Genomic DNA, 9,442 nt, shown 5'->3' with positions numbered 1-9,442 from the left:
CCTTGCTGAGAAGAGATAACACAATAAGCCCAATTCTGCTTCCGGCTGGGCCGGCACGGGCACAGGGGTCCCAGGGAGGAGAGCTCAGACCTAGCCCCTGAGCTGTCTTCCATCGATGGCCTCTCGCTCCCCGCACATGGGAGCTTCACCTCCAAACAGACCACCCCCTGGAAGGACCCTCAGCTTGGGCAGACTTCAGTAAACCTGTCCTGTCCACACTGGTGTATGGTCACCTGGGCGCTGACGCAGGTGTGGCTTCACGAGCGGCTTGCGGGTGGCCATGTGTTTGGGGCTGTCACCAGCACGTGGCCCCTAGCTCATGGATTGTGAACAAAGGTTTTGATGATTTCAGGGCTCTAGACCCGCCCTGTCCAATAAACTGACCACTCACCATATACAGCGAATGGGACACCGCAGGGTGGCAAACGTGGGCTCTGGAGTTGCATGTGGCTCTTCGAGCCTTTAAAGGTGGCTCCTCCTAGAGCCACACACGAGTGCCCTCCGCCTGCTCCATGCATGCACCCCAGTGCGTGGTGGCAGCGGCAGCAGCTCTTGCGGCTCCTGTCACTGCTGCTCAGGCCCTGCCCCGCAGCTCCGCATGGCCCTGGTGCAGCTCCTGCAGCGGCAACTCTGGTGAGTCATGCGCACGGAGGTGTGTGCGTGTGTGCCTGGCTCTGGGGCTGGGGGAGGACATTCAGCTGGGGGGGAGGAGCTGGGGGCGCCTGACTCTGGGGAAGGGCGTTTGTTTAGAGCTGGGTGTGGGGGGACTGTGGCGAACACAGAAGGACGACAACCACAGGTGTGGCGATCCTTGAATTCCTATTGGACTCCAGAGCTCTAGAGCATTCCCAGCACTGAGGGACACTTCCGCTGGCTTTGCTTACAACTGGCACTACCGGTGCCTGTCCATGCAGTCCACTTCTGTGGTGGCCAACAGCATAGGGCACTGGGAGTGAATGAAGTAAGGCTGTTCTCCTTTGGCCCTCATGTTCTGGCTCTCTAGGCCAGGAGTGGCCAACCAGTTAGGGACTAAGGTCCAGGGATAGAGGGCAAAGAGCGCCGTATTGTATATTTGTTTTTATCTGTACGGATAGACACAAGATCTATCGCTAGATATATAAATATACAAAAATACGTGCCTCAGTCCCCCCCTCCCAGAGCCAGGCACCCCCCAGTCCACCCCCACTACAAACTCAATGCCGGCAACTCACCAGAGCTGCCACCACTGATACGTGCTTCTCCCCAAGTAATCGGGCCTACGCCCAGAGCAGCAGGGAGCACTCTGGGCACATGGCTCTGAGGAGGACCCACTTTTAATGGCTCAAAGACCCCATCCGTTGGCCTTCCCTGCTCTCGGCGCCTCTACTGACTGCTGCAAAACTGCCTGTCCAAAGAGATGCAATTCGCACTGCAATCTCCAGAGAAAAGCTCCTTGGAGGAGGGACAGCGGCGCGTGGGGTGGGATCCTGAGTTTCACTGAGCGCTTTGCTCAATGAGGGCTCGGGGCACAGGTGAAGAGACACTGCGGCGTCCCCATTGGCTTGCAGCGCCAGGGAGAGACAGACCAAGCAAGCCGGGTTTGGTTGAGCGGGCTGCATGACCACCAGCAGAACAGAGTAGGGTTCTGCACAGCTGCCTGGGGACTCCCAGAAAGGCCGAGCTCGCTGACAAGAATTGCAGCAGTGCTTGAGGCCAAGCGATGCTCTGACACAGAGATAAAAGCTATCAGGCAGCCTGGAGAGAGACGCGCACAGGCACAGAGAGACATGGGGGCGTGGGGAAGGGAAAGAAATCCCACTTGGTTGAAGTTTATGAGGCTGCCTGCCCATCACTGTGGAATCTCTGAGTGCCTGCCAGGGGGAGAGAGCCTGGTGGAAGGCAGCCGAGGGGGGCCCTGCAGACAGAGTCCTGAAGCACAGAAATGCTACGAACACAAAGATAATGAGACAGACCAAAGAACTTGGAAAGGTAGGAGTGCGCCCTCGGGTGACCAGACGTCCCGAGTTTGTCTACATGGGTGCCTACAGGTGGAACCTTTCTAATCTGGAGCTCTCTGGTCCAGCAACGTCTGTAATCCACCAGGATTATAGTTCATCAGACCACCACTTATCATGGGTGTGGCCAAGTTCTCTGTGGTCCCATAAAGTTTGTTTCCAGCCACCAGCCCTGGCTCTCAGTGTTCTGTGCTGTAATTTAGCTGCAGTTTACCCCGACATGTCACCTAAAAGCCCAGTAAGCAGTGGAAGTGTTAGTAATGCTGCTGGAAAATATCACCTCCCACGGTCCAGCAACTTCTCTCCTCCAGCACCAGTCAGGTCCCGAGGGCTCCGGATGAGAAAGGTTCAGCCTGTACTACCTCCCCACTCCCTGACTGTTCACCCTTGCCCTCTCACCATCCCGCAGTGAGAAGTCATGCAGTGACTGCAGGCCATGCCCCCTGGGTTTACAGACCGGAGCTCTTTGTTCTGGCTCCTCTTGCGCAGCCCTTAGCACAAGTTTGTTCTGTGGTCCAGCTGGGAACGCCTGCAGCAGCCGCGGGGCTGGGACTGGGGCTGGGATGGGGGTGGGGAGAAACCTGAAGGCATGGAGTGAAAAGAAAGGAACTGCCTGGTGGGAGCAGCAGGGAGAGCTCTCAGGAGGCAGTGGCGAGGGATGGGTTATTTCCTCTCTCGCCAGGGTGTGGACCAGGGGCTGTTCCCACAGTGGAGGATGAAGGTCATGGGGGATGCACATTACCTCACCGGTCCTGTAATCATTGCTAACTCGAACGTGTGAAAGCCGACGAGGCCAAGGACTGAGGAGCGACTGACAGTCCCCTAGACTGCTCCAACATGTCGTCCTGCCAGTTTCCACGCTGGCACACCAAGCTGTGTGCCCAAAGGGAGGCACATCCCCTCCCAGACCCTGCCCCTGACCCCCCAACCTGTCAAAACCCATATCCCTGCACCTCAGTCCCCTGGCCCAGGTCACAACCCCTTCCTTCACCCAAACTCCTCCCCCAAGCCCCTTCTGCACTCAATCCCTTACCCCAAGCCCATCCCGGACCCCACACCACCTCCATTAATATCATGGAAGGGTGTTGTCCTCCAGCACTTTCCAAATTGTTGGAGTGCCCTCCCCCCACCGAAATGACTGCTCACCCCGAGCAAGGCTGCTTTAGCATCACCAGAGCAGGTGAACAGATCGCTGAGGGAAGGGAGAATCATAACTTGTGCAGTTTTAAAACCACCCATTTTACAACCTCTGAAAACTTTTTTAGAAAACAGTCCTGTAACAAAGCTCGGCAGACCTCGCAAAGCACTCGTGTGAGATACAAGTGGCTGATGCAGGAGCACTGCTCAGGGGCCTACCCCGGGACCAGCTTCAGCAAACCCTCAGAGGACTTTCCCACACACATCCCCCAGCACTCTGCTCCCTTGGCTGTTGGTCCAGCAGTGGGAGCTGGGGGATTCTGCACTAAGAGCAGCAAGTTGAGTGCAAGGGGGACAGTGCCACCTGGTGCAGGAGAGAGTAACTTTACTTGATGGATATTACTCCACTGGTGCAGCACTGGGCACCCAGCAAAAAGCCCCACTGCTCAAGGTAATGCTCCATAAGAGGGTTGGCTGAGGCTTCACACATCATTAATCGGCATTTCTCAGATGCCACCCACTGAAAATAACATGCCAGTTCCTGCCAGTTCCAAAGGCTCTTCTCTACTTGCATTCCTGGCCATCAAAATCATCTGAATGAATGTTTAAAAGAATTTGTAAAATACTCTTTTGAAGTACCACACCAATATGCAGATAATCTCAGAAGGGCCACCGTGGTAATCTGTATCTTAACGAAAAACAAGCAGTCCTGTAGCACCTTAAAGCCTAACAGTTTTATATACTACGTAATGCAATTTCGTGGGCGTCTGCCTTTAAGGTGCTACAGGACTGCTTGTCTTTGTACAAATATGCAGGTGATTCCTTTGCTGGCCCATTTTAGAACCCAATTAACAATTATCAAGTTTGTTTGGGATTCTTTGTCCCATATTCAGTTCATATCAGCATCTCCTAGATAAACCCTACAGATTTGCTCTTGCTATCTCTTGTTTAGGAACAGAAATTACTTACCAAGTAATAATTGCCAAGCTTGCTCTTTTTCACTTTTTTGAAGATCAGCCATCCCATTTGCTTCTCCAGTTCTCTAGTACCTGCCCAGTACTCCCTGGTTTTTCAAATATACTTTTCACTGCTTCATTATCTAGTTCCCTTAGCAACATAAGATGTTTAACATCCAGAGTGCCTGCTGGGTCATTTTAGGAGTTGTTACTAATTCCCCCAACAGCCCTTGGTCTCACCCAGGAACGTCCATGATATTAAGAGAACTATTCCACTTAATTTATTAATCAAAGAATGAGAAGGTTAAAAGGGACCACAAGGAGAATGCAGTCTAACCCCCAAACTGGTGGCCAATGCAGCTATTTGCTTTCTAGCACTGTTTCTGCCCAGGTATGTCTACCATATGTCCATGCTCCTGTTCCCCTCAGCCCCTTTGTGCAGCATGATCCCATCCAAATTGACCCCCACTTCCCTTACCTGTGTATTCCAATCCGGTTCCCTTGCTCCTTTTCCATTTCCAGGGGAGGTTGACTACTATTACTCATCAACTTAATGTGCATAGCACCTTACCTCCACACACGGCTTCACAAACCTGGATTAAGACAAATCCTTTACCTTGAAGAGCTTTTACTCTCAGAACACTGTGAAGTTTCCTTGCATGTGTCTTCTGCAGAAGGATTACAGTCTCTTTCTGGTAGCATCTTGCCAGTATTTTTACACACTGGGGGATTTCACACTTTCTCCCTCTGCACTCCTCTTCTCAAAAAGAGACGTTTCTTCTCATCTACTACCCTTGTCCATGTTAACCCCATTTCTCAGATAGTCACTAGCAGCAAACTGCTCTGTAACCTTCATGCTTTTAGTCTGCTCCTCCTTACTAGGAAGACGACAATCATGTTCCATTTTCTCCTTTCTAAATCAGACTTTTCTGTTGCTCCCAGGATTCTCCTGTATAAGCTGTGTTGAGCTGCCCAGGGACACAGAGGGGTTGGGCTCTTCAGGGAGAGGTACAAGGCCTAGCGGTCAGAGTGGGTGGAGGCAACTGAGAACAGGAAGGGAAATGTAGGGCCCCAAGGATCTTCGAGGAGATATGAGCTCTAAAGCTCTGTGGGGGAGATATAGAATCAGGGATTTATGGATGGGAGACACATGACCCCAGGAGTAGATCTCAGCAACCTGTGGATACCTCATGGCAGAAGCACCCAAGCAGCCTGAATGAAGCCGGACCTGGTTGTTCCCTGGGGCCTCATCAATAGAGACAGGGTTATTTTCGCCCAACTCTGTCATCCTTCCTTACAGTCCTTTACGATATCACATCAGTCCAACTATATGGCCTAATTTCCAAGCCATGTGTGGGGCAGGCACACGCACCAACCATACTTCTACATCCATGATATCCACAGCGCTATACAATACACAGAAGCCTTTAGATACATATATCTTTATAGAATAGGCTATATTAATTTCTCTTTCTTTACAGCAATATTAGTGTAGATCTTTCATACATAGGTACAAAAAAGTCACGTGAAAATGGCACATGAAGAGTGTGCGAGTTTCTGGACAGGCTTCATGCTGGGGCAGTGTGGAGCGGGGATCCAGCAGGCAGCATTCCTGGGAAGGGCCGTGACCTCTTGAGGGAGTGGGAAAAGATGGGCTCCTTTGCTGCTTCCCCAGGGATTGCATATGAAGGCTCTCTAAGCCCGAGGAGAGGGAGTTGGAGCAGCTCAGGGCTGGGGAGAAGGGAGATGCCTTCTCGAGAAGGGAGAAGCCTTCTCCCCAGTAATGCAAAGACTGTACACTGTAAACAGGCAGGCGGGGTGAAGGAGTTTGCTAGAAATGGCCCTGGTCCAATTCGCCCCAGCACAGGCTATGAAAGAGTGAGAGAAGCAGGAAGTGGGTCTTTCCTACACGGGGCGGGAGGGGTGGAGGGGCACTTGGATTTCTGCTGGAGGCAGAACAGAGAGGAGTGTGACTTCCTGCACACAAACCTCTCTCCAGCGCAACGATCATTCGGTAAAGCCCTGCCTCACGGCCCAAAGGCCCCGTTAGCTCATAGCCGGGTGTTCTGTAATACCGAGTCCACGTGACTGGGCTTCACCCCGGGGTACGCGACAGGGAAAGTGAGCAGGCTAGGGCACAGAGATTTTCATCTGGGCTCCTCACCTTGCCAGCCGCACATGCACAGCAGCATCCTCGGGAGGCCAGGCAGCTTCTGTTGCTGGGCTGTCCCACAAAAGGGCAGCCTAATTGAAAGAGCCTTAAAGGGCAGCAACATCCCTTCTCCCGGTGGCCACCATGCTGACTACATGGGTGGCGAGGTGATTCTCAGTACCTATTTGCCATTCACTGGGTTTATCTACAGGGTTTGTCACTGGAACGGGAAGTGACCTCAACTTGGCAGAGGGAGCCTGGAGCAAAGACCTCTGCAGCACAGTGGTGGCAGGTGAGGTCATTTCTCCACTACTGGGACCCTCAGACATGCTGATATGGGTGTTGAGAGGTGGTGAGGGCATGGGAGCAATCCCTCAGTCACACATGAGGTGCAAGCATGTTGTACCCCAAAGTGTGCACTACCACAAGGCAGACCATGCAGAAAACTGCCAATAAACTGGTCTGACTGTTGAGTCACATACATGCTATGTGGGGGTGGAAAACGCCCCTCCGCAGCCTTAGGAACATCAGACCTTCACTAGGACTGTGACGGACGGCCGAGAAGTGGAGCTCCAATCAATACCGATGGAGGCTCGTGCATGAGCTGCAGTATATTTATTTTTGCCAACTATTTAAGCGAGTGGCCTCATGGACATACTGGGTGGACGGAACCTGCCTATGTAAGGAAAAAGCAAAACAAGGCCTGGCCAGGTTAGCAGGGGAGTCAAACACAGAGATGTGAGGAGCTGAAATTCCACCCCACTAATGTCAGAATCTGGCTTTGGAAGAACTCTGTTCTAGGGTCACAGTCGAGTGCAGTTAGTTACACCACAAACACACTGGACAGTTTTAATACGGTAAGTTCTTTTCACCCTGAAATCCTGCAGACCACAGCCAGCGTGAATAACAGGAGCAGTTTTGCTTATTATGACTCAATCTTCTGATCATTGCCTGCAGGACAATAATCCCGGTGCTCGCTGGGGACTACTTTCCCATGCCCTTGCCCTGGTCATGATACCAGCCAAGACTGATCCAGCACAGCCATGTCCATGCTTGTGTGAGTATGAGGAGACCTGCTTCAGAGCAGTTGGGCTTTGCCATTGGCACTTCAAGACAACCTGAGGGAGCAAGGGGCAGCGAGGAAACCTGGCCTAACCAAGATGGGGACAAGAGAGACAGGCACCGGGAATGATTCTGGTCCAGCCCCTGCCTGACATCTCCTGCTTCTCCCCATTCCCAACCAGGAGCACTGTCCCTGCACGAGCGGAAAAGAAGCTAGTAGGCCAAGTGTCGTGTCCCAGACAGGATCCTTGCATTGCAATAGAAAACAAAGGCACAACAGAGCCGTGAATCCAAGCACAGAAGCAATGAAAACAACATTAATGGAGATATCCAAGTGCTTGAAGGCAAGTTCATACATTTCGTGGTATCTCCTGCCACTGCCATTTCCTATGACTAAAGTCATACATCTGGAAATGGGATTTGCTCTCTCCCTGGTTGTTTTGAATGTCCATTGCATATGTCTTTAAAGAGGCATAGTTTATACCAACAGCATCCTCATCCCCTCTCAGGATCAGAGACAGCTCTGAGAGGAGCACGGGGCCTGAATCTGGCAGGAAGATGCTGAACCAGAAACCCACTCGAGTGGAATGGGACAACAGAAGCAGCTAGGCAGCACACTGCCTCTGGCACACACTCATCTCATGGAGGAAGCTGAGAGCCCAGCTAGCTTCCTGCAGTGGAGAGAACAAAGCAGCCCACGTCTGGGACTACGGGTCTAGTTTACAGCCTTCCTTTCGATACAGCTCCACAAAATTCCAGTTGCACGAGATTCATAGGCAGAGATTTGGGTTTCAGTCTTTGCCCGCCACTTCAAAATGGTTTCGGACCATTGCACTGGGTGGTAAAGTCCCTGCTCCTTCGAGCATAAAACGCTAACCAAAGCAAACAGGAACGACAATCCCCAGGAGATGATCCCTGCTGTGTCACAACTTTCTGCTGTGGTGGAGAGGAATGGCCAATAGTGCCCTCTGTCATAACAAAGGACCCCAAGAGGAGGGAAAAGAATATGTCTAGCACACAGGAGATATGGCCTAACACAGGGGCTGGGGGTGAAGAGAAAGAATGCTGATCGACCCATTTCACACATTCTTTGCAAACTGTTCTGCAAGAGGAAGATGGACCAGTGACCTGAACACAGGCCTGGGAACCAAGAATGCCCAAATTCTAATTCTGCATTTACTAGAGTCACTATGTGCCCTAGGGCTAGTACAAACCTATCTTCCTCACTTTTCCCACCTATAAACTGGGGATAATACAAGCCTAACTTGTAGCAGGATCATAAGACTTATTCAATCACATCCTGTGAAATAGAATGTTACCATGTTCCATTCAGGGACAGCACTGGGGGGGACCCAAGGACAAAAGATGCAGCTCTGACATCCATGTGTTTAGTTTCATGGCTGACTGCAAATCTGCGCATTAACCGGAAGATGTGAGTTGCTCCAGCTCAGAAGGGAGCGGTGGTGGGAATATACGAAGACCTTAAACTCCACAGTAGCCCCTGAAAAGGAAGAGAACCCTACCAGAGGCTACAAGAGGGTGGAGTGGGACAATCTCGCATACAGGCGACCAGAAAAGAGAAGGTCTGTGAGAGATGAGAAGCCGATTTCTAGATCACTCTTTCAGACGTCGTAAGAGGGGTTGTGTGCACTGGTAGTGAGGAATGAGCATGTGTGTCATCTCTCAGCTACAATAAGGATTACTCGCTGTTTATGCCAATGCTCTCTCATGCCTTCTCTGTTCCAGGCTGGAAACATCCATGCCTGGACACACACCGCTGCTCAGGCTTGGATACCACCAAGATTTAGTCCTCTGCAAGCCTAGACGGAGACACTAACCAATCAGGAAGGCACAGACAATTTAAGAAGGCTTGCCTGCCTCATCCCAGCAGGAGTGCTGGGTGGAACTGGGCCATGAGAGCACTTCTTTAGTCCTCATCTAGAACCCTGACCTGGATCAGAACCTTCATTTGCATGTCCTGACCAAGCAGTTACTTTTGCTGTTTGTTTCCAAGTTTAAAGGTGAAGGCAGTCAAATCTTGAGTTTAACTATTACAGGACCAACACTGAGCTTGCTGCACATACACCCTTGCTCTGGACAAGATGCCACACTGTTGAATCTATTTCTCCTGTCTACTTGTT

The sequence above is a fragment of the Carettochelys insculpta genome, chromosome 6 (assembly GCF_033958435.1).
Source record: "Carettochelys insculpta isolate YL-2023 chromosome 6, ASM3395843v1, whole genome shotgun sequence".
In the NCBI taxonomy this organism is placed as follows: Eukaryota; Metazoa; Chordata; order Testudines; family Carettochelyidae; genus Carettochelys; species Carettochelys insculpta.
Note: the sequence above shows the minus strand (reverse complement) of the source record.